The 17,205-nt window shown below is 41.0% G+C and overlaps 1 pseudogene; it reads right to left on the bottom strand.

The window, feature by feature from the left end:
* Positions 1–11,415: 11,415 nt before the first annotated feature.
* Positions 11,416–11,947, bottom strand: LOC121492567 (annotated as a pseudogene).
* Between the last annotated feature and the right edge of the window lie 5,258 nt (positions 11,948–17,205).

Below are 17,205 nucleotides of genomic sequence, written 5' to 3'. Positions count from 1 at the left end.
AGCGTGGAGGAGGGGAGTTAGGGAGCCACGGTGGGGGGTTTCCTTCAGGAAAGGCAGCATCCTGACCCCCCCCCCCCAGCAGAGGTGCTGTGGATGGTACTGTCTCCAGCGACACCTTCAGGCCATCTGTGGAATAACTACTCCCTCGGGAGCCCAATTTGCTTGAGGGGATTTTAGGAAAGCGGGATTAAAGACGTGCACCGAGACTGGATATTTAGGTGGGACGATAGTCCATCATTTATCGCAGACCCGAGGGGGAGCTGGGAGTGTTCCTTCTGAAACCCCTGTGGCTGATCAGTTCGTTCATCCTGCTTTTGCAAGGACCCCAGCCTGCCCTTCCCGTTCGCAGTCCTCCGGAATGAGCGGAGGCCCAGTTTTACCACTGGAGCCTCTCGTTTATGTAGGCGTTCGCTGAACACTTAACAGGGTCGGCTCTTGGTGTGCTTTATCCTGTTTAATCTTCACAACCATTCTGTTAGGTGGCTATCATTATTTTTGTTTGAAAAAGGAGTTGGAGGGGCACCTGGGTCGCTCAGTAGTTGGGTGTCTTGCCTTCCGCTCAGGTCATGAACCCGGGGTCCTGGGATCAAGTCCGGCAACAGGCTCCCCACAGGGAGCCTGCTTCTCCCTCTGCCTATGTCTCTGCATCTCTCTCTCTGTCTCTCATGAATAAATGAATTTCAAAAATCTAAAAAAACAAAACAAAGGAGTTTGAGGCTTAGAAGGGGTAAGCCACTCACTCAGAAGGCGGAAGTCAGTTGCAAACCTCTCACCCCACACTGCCCCTCCTACTCTTGCTCTTCACCCTCTACAAATGTTGCCTGTTTCTATTTTAAACATCTGCAAAGCTATTGACATAAATCATACTTTTCTATGGTATTAACATTAATTTTTAAATTGAAACATAACACTTCACATGACTAAAAATTTGAGTAATATAAAAGGGTTACAATTATATAATTACATCCCTTTTCACTACTATTTCTTTTTTCTTTAAGATTTTATTTGTTTATTTGACAGAGAGATATCCAGAGAGCACAAGTTAGGGGAATGGCAGAGGGAGAGGGAGAAGCAAGCTTCCTGCTGAGCAGAGAGCTGGATGCTGGGTTCAAATCCCAGGCTCCTGGAATCATGTCCTGAACCCAAGGCAGACACTCTAACCAACTGAGCCACTCAGGCACCCCTTCCCTACTGTTTCTAATGCACATTTTCATCACATTATTTCCTGTGACAGAGCCTCTAGAAACGTACCATGGCCTGCAGCATGGAGTCTGAATTCCTCAGCCTGAATTAAAAACCCTCCAGAGTGAGACTCTGCCCAGCTTGGTCACTCCTGATCTCCATTTCTCCCCAGCACCAACACTGCTCCAGCTGCTCTGGGTTTCCCTGGGCTATGTCCTTTGCTCCCACACACAATCCAAGGAGCAACCTCTTTCTGCTTCCTTGCCAAGGCCTGCCCTTTCCAAGAGTCCTTCCCTGTCCTTCTTTCCCTAGAGAACTCTGTTCTCTTCTGAACCCTCCTAATTCTTATCGTCTATCTTACATACTGGGCTTGTGGTCACATGTTGCCCTGCAGTGCATAATTATTGCTCATGTCCTGCTTTTGACTCCAGTTAGACACTTAAGAATGTGGAAGAATGTGGAGTGTAATGGTTACTTGCTGGGTGGGGAGGAACACATTCATCTTTGTGTCTCCTTTGTTCACTCCCCTGTTTAAGGCACCGAATATCCTCTTTTCTTCAGACCTATCATAATTGTTTTTGGACTCTTCTTCTCTGCTAATACTTTCCTCCTCATCCAATCAACTTTTCTCCTCTATCTGGAAATCCTCTCAAGAACTGCTCAGGTCCAGCTTCTGCCTTGGAATGCGTAAGGTGTTATTCCCACTTTAGAAAGGAAGGAGGCGCTGTGGAATAACAGCTATTTGGAGGCCGGGAAGTCCAACCAGAGCCCCCAAGGAACACAGCCCTTTGGGGATTAGCACATTTGGAAGAAGAGTGAAGAGATTATAAATAGACCTAGATAGTGCCCCCCCCCTTCTCTTTTTTTCCCTCTCTTGCTGCCCGAGAGTAACCTTTAGTGGGCCCCAGAGTAAGGCGGAAGCTCCCTCCTCAAGGATCTCATCTATTTCCATACCAAAGGTTTTGAGTCCTGCTTACTGCTTCGCCCAGCTCCCCAGGACAAGACACCAAAAAGGAAACTGGGGCAGAAGCTCTAGTTCAGAGGAATAATTGATCACTTGTCTACAGTATCCCCTGTGTCAAAAATCCTTTAGTGACGTAGAATGAAGGGAAGGGAGCTGAATGGGAATCAGTCTGGTTGATGGAAAGGTTGCCAGGCAGGATGATGCATCATCAGAATTTTCATCAATGGACTGCAAAGCTGAGGGGCCATAGACACGTGTGGCTGGCTGGAGCCAGTGAAGGTGTAGCTGTCAAAGCCCAGCAACTGGTTTTCAGATGAAGATCTCTGATGGCTTTCAGAAGCAGTAGCATTTCCAACAGCAAATATTGTACCTCAAAAGCTTGACCTAGCATAACAAAACATACAGCTGCTAATCTAATTGGAAAATACAGCCCAGTGCAGTCTGACTCAGGTGACACCTAGAACCATTCATTTCTCAGGTAAATTTTCCTTAAAGAGGAATCCTAGGGAGGACTCTAGGTTTTCCAGTTCAGGCTCCACATCTCAGACTGATCACAGCGAATTTCATTCGAATCACATTGCATATGAACATACATGAAACCATTTGATAAAAGTAGCATGGAGTCAGGGGATGGGCTACTAGACATATTAGATGTCAGGGCGTCTTTGCAACTTTCCACTGTCCAGGACTTTGCCTTTTCACTGCAAGTCTTTTTTATTCTCACTTTCTTATTCTCTCAATTTGTCAGGCCAACCCTGGGTGATTCATACTGGCAAGAGCAAGATTGAAAGTTGACATAGTGGTGTGTGAGAGGGTTGCTGACTGTAGGGTGTTGAACTGAGGCTAAAAATAGGTGGAGGTTCCTGGGGCAGCCTCCTTTGTGGCCACAGGCACCACAAAAGGAAAACTCACCAAAGAAACCTGCCCACAAGAGAGGACAAAAGCCCCCACCTCTGTCACCCCTATTGCCCCACAGAAAAGACTCAAGGTGATGGTGAATTTGGTACTTTCAAAATGTCACAGCTCCTATAGAGAGGCTCTTACTCCTCGCCCCTAGCCCTCAGGTTGGAGACTTTCCCTTTGGGTAAATTCACTTTCTTAGTTCCTGCTCTAGGATCAAGCACAAATGTCTGTCTTTAACTGCCCAGAGCCACGTTTAGTCAAATTGGTTAAAATAATCTGAAACACTGACACACATGGCTAATATGAGGAAAGAAATCTCCAAAGAAAAAAGTACTATATATATTATATATATATATTATAGTTCTATATATATATCCATATATATAGTTATATATTATATATACATATAAAATCAATGTGTCAATCATTTTTTAGCACTTATTTGTGTCAGGTACTGTGCGGGGCTCTGGAGTTACAGAGGAAATAAAATAGGGGTCCTGTTCTCAAGAGTTTATGGGCTGATAGAGAAATAAGTAAATGAGTGATTCTAGTAAAGAGTGATAAGGGCTATGTTTGTGGTAAGAACAATGTGCTCTGGGATCCTGGAAGAGAGGAAACCAGGGATGACTGGGAAAGTTAATCAAAGATGGCTTTTGAGGGACAAGTGTGAGTTAGTCAGAGAGGGTACGAGGGTATGCCAAAGAAAGTTGAGTCTGTGGCAAAGCATGGAGGTGTGAAACACCTTGGTGTTATATGTGGAGCTTGATGTATGGTAGAGAAAAATGAGAAGATTAGGCAGGAAGAAGATGGTATGTGGCCATGTGACTGAACAGAGAAGCTGGAACAGCAGCCTGGAAGTCGCTAAGGGAGTTTATATGGTAGCTATCAGTAGTGTGAGTTTCAGAAGGACAGTGTGGCAGACAGGCTGGAGTGTGTGAACCATGAAGCCAGTGACCAGTTAAAGGCATTGATTGGAAAGTGAAGAAGAGAGTTGGGTAAAGAGAGATATAAGAACAAGGGTCTGCCAGTCATGGTGACTGGATGTGAGGGAAGGAGAGAGAAAGCCTCTGGGAGTTCTCAGTTTCTGATTTGGGCTGCTTCGTGGAGAGACAGGAGGCAAAGTAGGATGGGGGAAAGAGGATGAGTTCTGTCTTGGACATGTTGAGTTGAGGGCCTGCTGGAAACAGAACAGATGATTTAATGTGGGGAGTTCTAAGAGAATGGAATATCTTAAAGTCATCAGCTTATTCGAGAAATAAAGTCAGGGTAAAGACAAAGCCACCCAAGAATTGTGTGTAATTTCAAGATCCAAGACAGGAACACCAGCATATAAGGAGTGGGCTGAGGCTAAGAAGCCAGTAGAGGAAACTGAGAAAGAACATCCAGCAGAAAAAGGGGGAAACAAGGAGAGAGGGCTGTTCCAGATGCTGGGAAAGGCAACTGGCACAAAAAGATGGTCCTCGTAAAGAATGTTGTGTGTGAATTGCTCACTAATTCAGGCTTTTTTGAGAAGAAAAAGACCAGGATGAAAGAAAGGAAAGTTTCACTTGAGGTATGATGTTTACTTACTTACAAATACACAATTACAAGGCTAATGGGAACTTCAGGGCTGTGAGTTTAAGAATTACCAATAGGACATTGAAAGCATGTAATAAAAATTTAGCATCTCTTTCATTTTGTAAGTGAACAGATAGAAGTAGGTGAAGGAATGAACCAGTCACCCAATTAAATCAGGACTTGAATACAGATCTCTAGATATTTAGCCCACAGCAATTTCCTCTAGATCAGTGGTGGGTTCTCAAATGTCAGCTTGCATTAGACTCACTTGGAGGGCTTTTAAAACATGGACTGTGTCATAAAATAAGGAATGAATTTTATTATTTATGTATGTATGTATGTATGTTTGAAGTTTTAATTTAAATTCTAGTTAGTTAACATTTAGTGTAATATCAGTTTCAGGAGTAGAATTTAGTGACTCATTACTTACATGTAACACCCAATGCCTATCACAACCCATCACCCATTTAGTCCATTCCCCTCACCCACTTCCCCTCCAGCAGGTGTCTGTTCTCTATTGTTAAGAATCTGTTTTATGGGGAAGCCTGGGTGGCTTAGCAGTTGAGCATCTATCTGCCTTTGGCCCAGGGTGTGATCCTGCAGGCTCCATGCAGGGAACCTGACATGGGACTTGATCCTGGGACCCTGGAATCACACCCTGAGCCAAAGGCAGATGCTCAACCACTGAGCTACCCAAGCATCCCTGCCTCCCCAAGATTCTAAATCAGAAGGTCTGGGGTGGTGTTTTTTTTTCTTTGTAATTTTTATTTATTTATGATAGTCACAGAGAGAGAGAGAGAGAGAGAGAGAGAGAGAGAGAGAGAGGCAGAGACATAGGCAGAGGGAGAAGCAGCCTCCATGCACCGGGAGCCCGACGTGGGATTCGATCCTGGGTCTCCAGGATCGCGCCCTGGGCAAAGGCAGGCGCTAAACTGCTGCGCCACCCAGGGATCCCCGCTGCGCCACCCAGGGATCCCTGGGGTGGTGTTTAAGAATGTATTTCCTACAAGTTCCACGTTGTCTATTTCTTCTGGCCTGGGACCACTTTGAGGATGACTGTGCTATATATATCTTTGTCTCTAAAGCAAGTGCTTGAGGAGTCTAGAAAGAAATTAAGTCTCCTGGGTTGCTTAATCATTCTTTAACCCTCCTTAGAATATTAATTTGCTCATAAAGAATATTTTCTTTATGTGAATCAGAGTGTCTTTGTGGAAAGTCTGAATATGGAATGGAACTTTACTCAAAACTCTGTTTTGAGCACTCACACTGTTCTAGACACTCTGGTAGGCATCAGAGATACAGTCAGAACTCTGCCCTCAGGGAGAGTCCCTTGTTGTAGGATACATGAATATACCAGATCAATGAGTGAAATATATAATTGGTTAGTGAGGTGAAGAAAAGAAAAAGTAATTCAGGAAAAAAGGATAGAAATGTCAGGGCAACAGAACATGTTAAAATTGGGGGGGCACTAGTCTGAAGAATGTGAGACTCTTGATCTTGGGGTTGTGGGTTTGAGCCCCATGTTGGGTGTAGAGATTACTAAGAAAAACCTTATGTTGGTTTTTTGTTTGTTTGTTTTTTAAGATTTATTTATTTATTTGACACAGAGAGAGGGCAAGCACAAGCAGGGGGAGTGACAATGGGAGAGGAAGAAGCAGGCTCCCCACTGAGCAGGGAGCCCAAAATGGGGCTCTTGAGCCCAGGACCTTGGGATCTTGATCTGAGCTGAAGGCAGATGCTTAACTGACTGAGCCACCCAGGCACCAAAAAAATAAATTATTATAAAAAAAAGAGTACTTGTTAATATTTTCCAGAAGGTGGATAGGAGGATGAAAGGATAACATTGACAGGAGCTCTGAAGGATGGGAAAGAATAAGTGGTGTGGGTATTTAGGGGAAGAATGGTCTGCATAGTGTTCAGTGAGTGCAAAGGCCCTGAGGTGGGAACACCCTTTGAGGAGCAGCAGGGACTCAGTGTGAGTGACCTAGAGTGAGTCAGGGGAAGAGTAATAGGAAATGAAGTCAGAGATAAATGTTAGGGTCTTAGGGATTGATTTTTCCACAACATTTAGGCAATTCCTCCATAAGATATCATTCTGTTTCTCTTGTACGAAAATACTATTTCCTTTTGAGGGAACACTGGCTCCCAAACTTGAGCTCTGGCTCTCCCAGTACTGAGATCTCATTAGTGAAATCTCATTAGTGGCTAATGAGTTTGCTCTGCTGCTTGTTTTACCAAAACAATTGAATACAGACCAGTCTGGAAAGACCAGTATAGGAGGAAATATGTTTCTTTGGTTATCTTTTATGTATATCTGTGTACTACCCCATTCTCTCCCTCCCTAAACCACCCCCCCCCGCCCACCCCCACCCCACTCCACCCCTCCCCCTATCTCCTCACTAAATTCCAAAAGAATTGCCCTGGCAATGTCTTCTGCATTTTTTCTGTATTACATGCTACATTGTGTGCACTTCTGGGAAAAGTTGACCCCACCCATATGAGTCGTGGGCGGTGGCTCAGACCTTTAGTTTGTCAGCCTCCACTCTTTTTATGGTCAAGCCTTTTGGGGCTGGCCCATCCCACAACCACCTGTACTGGATGAAAACTATTCCTTAACACCTTAAAGGACAGGCTAGCATGTTTGTCTTTCTGGCAGATTACTGAACTAATACTCAAAGAGCGAAATCCTAAAAGTAACAGTTGCCACAGTTAAAGGCAAACTATGAGGCTGGATGGATCATTGTTGTAAAAGTTTTGCATTTTTTAGAAAAAGATTGTATTTATTTATTTGACAGAGAGAGAGAGAGAGAGCACAAGCAGGGAGAGCAGCAGGCAGAGGGAGAGGGAGAAGCAGGCTCCCCACTGAGCAGGGATCCAGATGTGGGACTTGATCCCAGGACCCTGGGATTGTGAACCAAGCTGAAGAGCTGAAAGCAGACACTTAACTGACTGAGCCACTCAGGTGCCCCAAGTTTTGCATTTTTTTTTGTTCTCACAAAAACAATATGACCTGGCATAGAATTGGATATGAGGCACAGCGAAACACCTGACTGTTGTCTGCGGAGCCTGGAGCTGGATCCTGCGCAAATACCAGGACTGAGAAGCTGTGGTCCTGGGACCCCTGGTTGGCTCAGTGGTTGTGTCTGCCTTTGGCTCAGGGCATGATCCTGGAGTCCGGGGATCGAGTCCCACATTGGGCTCCCTGCATGGAGACCGCTTCTTCCTCTGCCTATGTCTCTGCCGCTCTCTGTGTGTGTCTCTCATGAATAAATAAATAAAATCTAAAAACAAAAACAAAACTATGGTCTTGGCCCCAAAGAGGTGTATGTCTTAGGCCTCTGAGAACGGACAGGATGTTTATGAGGATTCACATTTTCACATCACCACATGAGAAATATTTTCCAGCAGAACAAAAGCAAATTCTGAGCTTTCCTCACAATTTGGTTTTAAATCTTCAGAGACGACATTTATTTCCTAAAGCAGAAAAAAAGTCTTTTTTTTAAAAAAGATTTTATTTATTTATGCATGAGAGATGAGAGACACAGAGAGAGACAGAGACATAGGCAGAGGGAGAAGCAGGATCCCCGTGGGGAGCCCGATGTGGGACTTGATCTCAGGACCCTGGGATCATGCCAAAGGCAGATGTACAACCACTGAGCCACTGAGGTGCCCCCAGAAGATAGTCTTGAAGCCATGTTTACTCACGATCAAATTATCTGTGGGTAAAAAAGGATGAAGTATTTGATCGAAAGACACATAGTTTTCATCAATAACTTTTTTCTTTCCAGGTTTGAATTGGCTCTTAGTGGCCCACACAGAGTAGAGGGGTGACTTTCTGTAGGTGAGGTTCCCTGCTTCTCTAGAGCAGGGCCCGCACATAGGCTGCTCCTAGGGTCTGAGGGCCTTTTGCGGGAGGGACAATTATTTTGTTGATCCCTAGAATCTTAGATGGTAGGGGCTGAAGTGTCCTTTAAGGTCATTTTGCCAATGACCCCGTCTATGCTTAAAGCATGCCTCAGTATCCTTACCAAGTGGTCTAGAAACTTTGGTAAAACAACTCTAGTGTTTGTACTTAGGAATCGTATTAGGTGAGGCATGAGACCCCAATTTCATTTACTCAGGAAGGCCTTTGTGTAGGAGATAAGTTTTGATGCGGGTTAATCTGTCCAGTTCAAATGTAATTCAGTTCAATTAAACGAGAGGAAGAGGAAACTTGACTAATGCTTCTTTTCTTTTGCCAAATGAAACAATACTGTCGATGGAGAATTAAGAATATCTTTTTGGAAAATAACTAAATGGCAAGCACCCTATATTCGTTTTCCCTCCTGATGAAAAAAACAACCCCAAATGTCTGACCGCAAGATCCTACTAATGCTTTAACAGTGCCCCACACCCCCAAAAGCCATAGTTTCTCGTCTCTACCAACAAAAACAAATTTTATGGCCCAGTCTTTACATGAATCACTCTGTGAAAATGATACCAAATGTAATAACCCCAGACAGCTGCAATTATCTAAATGTTTCCCTGTTAGCCATTTGAATGGCTAAAGCTTAATAATCAGATCAGAGGGAATGCTAATTGAAATCTAATAGAGCTTACATCCATGTGATTAGGTATCAGAGTTTGATTCCAATATTGTTAAATTACAGACAAGGCCCATCAAATCACACTAAAAATAGATATTGTAACCTCAATGGCAAAAGGAGATGGATTGTTTCAATAAACAGAGATCAAACTGGAACCGGTTTATACGGTGTCACCGCCACCTACTGATAACTTAGTGGAACTGCAGAGACCGTCTTTCCTTGGAAGTGGGGCACAGCCGTTTGTTTCTCTTTTCCCAACCCAAGAAGTTTCTTGACAATGGAGTATATGAATAATGATCATTTCTGGAAGAAAAGACCAAGAAGATTCCAGCTATGAGGGTGTATGTTGACAAGAACTAGAGGTAAAGTTGGACGGACTCAGTGGGACCAGATAATGGACTGCTGCTGTTGTATGGCTAGAGAAAGGAGTCCTAATAATAATCCCTGGGTCCCAGGTCACTTCTTTCCCACCCCCCACCCCCATCTCCAGTTCTGCTCACGGAAGCTTCACTTACTGTTGGTAACACCTCTAGAATAGATAACATTTACTGAATTTCTACTATAATATGAATACAGTCTGAAAATCCTGCCAAGTAATAGAAATATAAATTGTGATCCCTCCCTCAGGGAGTTTATAATCAGTTCTGTGGAGAGATTAGAGAAAAACACAGGCGACCATATACCAGCACTTATGGATTGACTTTTGTCATAGAATAGTCTCCTAAGATAAAATGCGTAGGATGTAAACTTTTGGAGGCTTTGCATGTGCGCCAATACCTTTGTTCCACATTCGTGCTTGAGACAGTTTGCCTAGACAAAGTATACTTTTCTCTCACTTGTTGAATGACTAGGGAAGCTTGATTTGTAAAATATATGTCCCTGGAATGTGAGAGGCAGTAGAGGGAGGGCAAATCAAATTGCTTAATTCACCACACAGAAACTTAAAAACATAAAGACTAAAGTTTACACGTGTGCATACTGGATTTGGCCTGAATTAGCTTTGATCTTTCTTTTTCAAAAATTTTTTGATAAAATACACAAAACATAAAAATTGTCATCCTAATCACGTTTAAGTGTACAGTTCAGTGTATTGATTATGTTCATACTGTTAAGCAACCATCACCACGGTCCCATCTCCAGAACTATTTTTATTTTGCAAAACTGAAACTGTGTCCCCCTCCCCTCAGTCCCTGGCAACCACCATTCTACTCTCTGTCCCTATGATTTAGACTACTCTAGCTACCTCATGTAAATGGAGTCATGTAATATTAGCCTTTTTGTGGATGGCTTATTTCACTCAGCATAATGTTCTCAAGATTCACCCATGTGTAGCGTATGTCAGAATTTCCTTCTTTTTAAAAGCTGAACATTCCACTGTATATGTATACCACATTTTGCTTATTTATCTGCTCATGGGCCCTTGGGTTGCTTCCATGATTTAGTGATTGTGAATTACGCTGCTATGAACATGGGTGCACAAATATATCTTTGAGAATCTGCTTTCAATTCTTTTAGGTATACATTCAGAAGTGGAATTGCGGAATCATATGCTAAATCTGTTTTTAATCTTTTGTGGAACTGCCATAATGTTTTCCACAGTGGCTGCACCATTTTGCATTCATACCAACAGTGTGCAAGGGTCCCAATTTCTCCACATACCTGCCAATATTTTTTATGTCAAATAAAAAAAAAAAAAAACCTTTTTAAAGTATGCTCCACTCCCAATGTGGGGCTTGAACTCACAACCCTGAGATCAAGAATCCCATGTTCTACCAATTAAACCAGCTCAGTACCCCCGCCTTGGATTTTTTTCATAGTAGCTATCCTAATGAATATGAAGTGCTACCTCACTGTGGTTTTGCTTTGCATTTCCCCAATGATTAATAGTGTTATGCTCTTTTCATGTGCTTATTGGCCATTTGAATATCTTCTTTGAAGAAACGTTTAAGTCCTTTGCCCATTTTTGAATCAGCTTATTTGTTTCTTACTTGGTTTTAGGAGTTCTCTATATATTTTGAGTATTAGTCCCTTATCAGATACATAATTTGCAAATATTTTCTCCCATTCTATGGATGCCTTTTCATTCTGTCACAAAAATCTCTTTTGTGGAGGGGGTAACAAATTGCTTTATTTGAAGGAATGGTACAAATGAAAGAACTTAAGTGTTTATTTTGGTAAGACCTATAGAAAAGGTAAAGGTTACCCCAACATGCATGCACTGCCTTAGTGACCAGGGAATTCACCGCCATGTGTGACTCCCTGGTCATACCAGACACTCCACCATGCCAGATTCTTATGCAAGTTGGCTTTGTGGTCATCCAATTCTTTGATGGATTTTACCTGCTAATTCGGGTAATGACTCTCAGTGAAGTCACATAAGTGGGGCTTTTTGCCAGTGGTTAGTTTGGGCAATTCCAATAGTGACTGATTCACACTTTCCAAGTAGAATGCATACTCCATCGCATTCAGCCTGTTTTCCCAGTCCTCACGGTATGGTTTCTTGATATCCTTGAGGAAGATCTGGTCATTGGTCCTGCAGCTTTGTCAGTTTCTCAGCATGTTGTCTCTCCTCATGAGATCGGTGAAGAAAACATTTGATGAAGTTCTTCAAAGTCACAGCATCAAAGTCAAAGTAGTAAGATGTGGATAGGTAGATGTAGGAGGTATAGAGCACCAGGTTGATCTGGCAATTGACAGTGGCCTCTGAGTGCTGGTAGTGTTTCCAGCCCACCAATAAGGGAGACTCAGAAGTCATGGTGGGCAGCTGAAGGGAGGCAGCTGCCCCATGCTGAAGTAGAGTGCTGGCCTTCCTGTGAGGAGGTGCTGAGAGCTGGCTCTGTGGAGCCAGTGGGGGTGAAGGGTTAGCGCCTGTTCTCTCTAGGCCCTGCTGAAGCAGGAAACTATGGCAACTCTCAGGGAAGACGGTTGAAAGTACCCTTGGATGCACAAAAGTTTTACATTTTTATGAAGTCCAACTTGTCTCTTTTTGTCTGTTGTTGCCTGGGCTTTTGGTGTCAAATTTAGAAATCATTGTCAAATTTAATGTCATGAAGCTTTTGCTCTGTGGTCTCTCCTAAAAGTTTTGTTTTAGGCTTTAGTTTTAGGTTGGTGATCCATTTTGTATACAGTGTTGGGTAAGGGTCTAGTTTTCCCATCACCATTTCCCCCATTGAATGAGGAAAAGGCCTTGGTACTCTGGTCAAGAATCAATTGACCATATAGGAGAGGGTGTATTTCTGGGATCTCTATTCAATTCCATTGGTCTCTTTGTCTACCTTTATGCTTGTACCACGCTGTTTTGATTACTGTAGTTTTGTAGTAAGCTCTGAAATCAGGATGTAGGAGACCTACAACTGTTCTTTTCAAGATTATTTTAGTTATTCTGTGTCCCTTGCAATTCCTTATGAATTTTAGGATCAATCTTTTCTATTTCTGCAAAAAATGTCATTGGGATTTTGATAGAGATTGCATTGAATCTATAGATTATTTTGGGTAGTGTGGACATTTTAATAATATATTAAATCTAATTCATGAACATGGGATTTAGGTTTGAAATGTTTCAATTTATGTTTCAATTTATTTGTACCTTTAATATCTTTCAGCAGTGTTTTTTAGTTTTCATTGTTTAAGTCTTTTACCTCCTTAGATAAGTTAGTTCCTAATTATTATACTCTTTTTGATGCTATTGTAAGTCTGTTTTTAAAAATTTCCTTTTCAGTTTGTTCAATATTAGTAAATAGAAACTCAACGGATTTTTATGTGTTGACTCTATATCCTGTTGTTTTGCTGTATTCATTAATATAACGAATTAGTTTTTGTCAAACTAATAGGTTTTTTGGTATGAAATCTTTATGGTTTTCTACAAATAAAATCACATTACCTGTAAATAGAGATTATTTTATTTCTTTCTTTCTGATTTGGATGTTCTTTTGTTCTTTCTTCTAATTGTTCTGGCTAGAGCTTCTAGTACTATGCTGTGTAGAAGTGGTGAATGTATCATTGCCTTGTTCTTATCTTAGAGAAAAAGCTTTCAGCATTTCACCATTGAATATGATGTCCTCTTGGGTTTTTCATATTTTATTATATTGAGGTAGTTTCCTTCTATTCCTAGTTTTTTTTTATCATAAAAGAGTGTGGAATTTTTATCAAGTATTTTTGCTGCATCAGTTGAGATTATCTTGAAGGGTTTTTTTCCCTTCATTCTGTTAATATGGTGTATTACACTGATCAATTTTTGTATATTGAACCATCCTTGCATTGCAGGACTAAATTCCAGTTGGCAGTGATGTATTATCTTTTTATATGTTGTTGAATTTGGTTTGCTAGTATTTCTTGAAAATGTTTGCATCAGGGTTCATAAAAGATAACAGTCTGTGGTTTTCTTTTTCTGTAGTATCATTGGCTCACTTTGGTATCACAGAGATGCTGATCTCATAAAATGAGATTGGAAGTATTCCCTCCTCTTCAGTTTTTTGAAGTTTGAGAAGGATTGGTATTAGATCTTTAAGTGTTTGGTAGAATTCACCACTGAGCAATCGGGTCCAGGGCTCTTATTTTGGGGGGAAGGTTTTTGATTACTGATGCAATCTCCTCACTTGTTATAGGTCTATTTAGATTTTCTTTTTTTCTTATTTTGACTTAGCAGGTTTTGTGTTTTCTAGGAATTTATCCACTTCTTCTAAGTTATCCAATTTGTTGCCATACAATTGTTCATACTATTCTTTTATAATCCTTTTTATATCTGTAGATTTAGTAGTAATGTCCCACTTTCACTTATTTTAATTTTGTTTTTTAAGTAATTTGTATCTCTTTTGTCCTAGTCAATCTAGCTAAAAGTTTGTCAAAAATTTTGATTTTTATTTCCCTGATGATGAACATCTTTTCTTGTGTCTGTTGGACATCTGTGTGTCTTCTTTGGAGAAATGTATGTTCATGTCTTCTGCCCATTTTAAAACTATTTTTAAAGACTTTATTTTCTTATGTGAGAGAGACAGATAATGAGAGAGAACACATGTGTAAAAGGGAGAGGGAGAATCCCCAATGTGTATCTTTATCCCAGGACCCTGAGATCATGACCTGAGCTGAAGGCAGATGCTCAACTGACTGAGCCATCCAGGTGCCCCTTTTCTGCCCATTTTTAAAATGGATTATTTGGGTTTTTTTGGTGTTGAGTTGTATCAGTTCTTTATAGTTTCAGATACTAACCCTTTATTAGATATGTCATTTGCCAATGTCTTCTCTCATTCTGTGGGTTGGCTTTTAGTTTTGCTGATTGTTTTCTTCATTGTGTAGAAGCTTTTTATTTCAATATGGTCCCAATAGTTGATGTTTGCTTTTGTTTCCCTTGCCTCAGGAGACATATCTGTTACTATGACTGATGTCAGAGAAATTACTGCCTTGGTCCTCTTCTGGGATTTTGATGGATTCCTATCTCACACTTATGTCCTTAATCCATTTTGAGTGTGTTTCTGTGTATGGTGTAAGACAGTGGTCCAGTGTCATTCTTTTGTGTGAAGCTGACCAGTTTTCCCAACACCATTTGTTGAAGACTTGCTCCAATCGCATATTCTTGCCTCCTTTGTCAAAGATTAACTGATCATATAACTGTTGACTTATTTCTGAGCTTTCTATTCCATTCTGTTGATCTATGTGTCTGTTTTTGTGCCAGAAACACACTGTTTTGATTACTAGCTTTGTAAGATAACTTGAAGTCTGGAATTGCAATACCAATACCTCCAGTTGTTTCTTTTTCTTTTCTTTTTTTTTAAGATTTTATTTATTTATTTGAGAGAGAGAGAGAGAGAGAGAGTGCACAAGCAGGGTGAGAGGCAGAAGGAGAGGGAGGAGCAGACTCCCCACTGAGCAGGGAGCCTGATGCAGGCGGGCAGGACTCAATCCCAGGACCCTGAGATCATGACCTGAGCCCAAGGCAGATGCTTAACCAACTGAGCCACCCAGGCACCCCTGTTTTTCTTTTTCAAGATTGCTTTGGCTATTCAGGGTCTTTTGTGGTTCCATGCAAACTTTAAGATTGTTTGTTCTAGTTCAATGAAAAATGCTGTTGGTATTTTGATAGGGATTGCATTAAATATGTAGATTGCTTTGGATAGTATAGACGTTTTAACAATATTTGTTCTTTCCACTGTACACTTAACATATTTTATAATTTTGTCAACTATAGTTCAATAAAAATAATAAAAATCACTAAAAAATAAGCATAGTTCTAAAACATTAGTAAAAAAAATTACCTCATGTCCTGAACAATTTTTTTTAATTGTCTTACTACATAAGTGAACTTTATCACATTGAATCATGATAATCAGTGAGTTGGCAGTCAGCCTATGTGTAGATGGCCTTCTACTGTGTAATTTGAACAGCAACAAAAATAATCCTTCTTCAAAAATATCTCCTTTGAGAAAAGGGAACCCTCTTACACTGTTGGTGGGAATGTGATCTGGTGCAGCCACTCTGGAAAACTGTGTGGAGGTTCCTCAAAGAGTTAAAAATAGACCTGCCCTACGACCTAGCAATTGCACTGTTGGGGATTTACCCCAAAGATTCAGATGCAATGAAACATCGGGACACCTGCACCCCGATGTTTCTAGCAGCAATGGGCACAATAGCCAAACTGTGGAAGGAGCCTTGGTGTCCATCGAAAGATGACTGGATAAAGAAGATGTGGTTTATGTATACAATGGAATATTACTCAGCAATTAGAAACGACAAATACCCACCATTTGCTTCAACGTGGATGGAACTGGAGGGTGTTATGCTGAGTGAAATAAGTCAATCGGAGAAGGACAAACAGTGTATGTTCTCATTCATTTGGGGAATATAAATAATAGTGAAAGAGAATATAAAGGAAGGGAAAAGAAATGTTGGGAAATATCAGGAAGGGAGACAGAACATAAAGACTCCTAACTCTGGGAAACAAACTAGGGGTGGTGGAAGGGGATGAGGGCGGGTGTTGGAGGGGAATGGGTGACGGGCACTGAGGCGGACACTTGACGGGAAGAGCACTGGGTGTTTTTCTGTATGTTGGTAAATTGAACACCAATAAAAATTAATTTAAAAAAAAAACAAAAATATCTCCTTTGGTACCAAAATTTGGTATTGCTCTCCATTCCTATGCAAATTAACATCCAACTATAAGGTTTTGGGTAATTGGATACTAATATTGATTGTTTCCCCCAGCAGTGGTTCTCAAACTTGAGCATTCCATAACAATGATTGAGAAGGTTGGTTCAAAATGCAGATTCAAAAGGTCAACTATATAGTCCAAGAAACTCAAATTTAAATAACTATCCTAGTTGATTATAATAGCAATCATCCTAGGACATCTCTCTGAAAAATACTGTTAAAAAAGATGAGAAGTTAGCCATTTATTTACCTGGAAATGATCCCAGAGCTCTCCTACCTTTGGGTACTAGTTGACTTTCTATTGATAGTCTCAGACAAAGTTATAGGAAAATCTCAGAGAGAAAAGGCATCAGAGTGATGACACCTGCCAGGAAGTAGTCTTGAAAGTGCCAGACCAAGGAAGAATACCAGTTGAGTCTCAGGTAGCACTGTCCTGTAGAATTTCCTACAATGATAGAAATGTTTTATATGCTCACTCTACAATATATTAGCCACTAGTCACATGACCTTAAAGCAGTTGAAATATGGCTAGTCTAACTGAATAACTGAATTTTAAATTTTATTTAATTTTAATTTTAATGTATATGGTCACATGTGATAGTGGCTATCATATATATATAGTACAGGGCTGGAGCTTGTCTAAGACTAGCTCCGATTTTCTTAAAATTGTAATTTTCTATATTGTAATACAATTCCTAAGCCAACCAAACTGTTAAGAACAAGGCAGGAATATAAACATATGAATGAAAAAGTTTAGAATCAATAGTAAAGGAAAATGTCATCTAAATAAAAAATTGGAAGTCTATGATTATGGCTTACAGCATTATGGCTCTGGCAGGTAGACCAATGCCCTCTTCTCCCCTAGGATGTCCA

Source organism: Vulpes lagopus, chromosome 6 (assembly GCF_018345385.1).
Source record: "Vulpes lagopus strain Blue_001 chromosome 6, ASM1834538v1, whole genome shotgun sequence".
NCBI lineage: Eukaryota > Metazoa > Chordata > Mammalia > Carnivora > Canidae > Vulpes > Vulpes lagopus.
The sequence above is the reverse complement of the archived record's forward strand: the minus strand, read 5'-3'. Positions and strand labels throughout refer to the sequence as shown.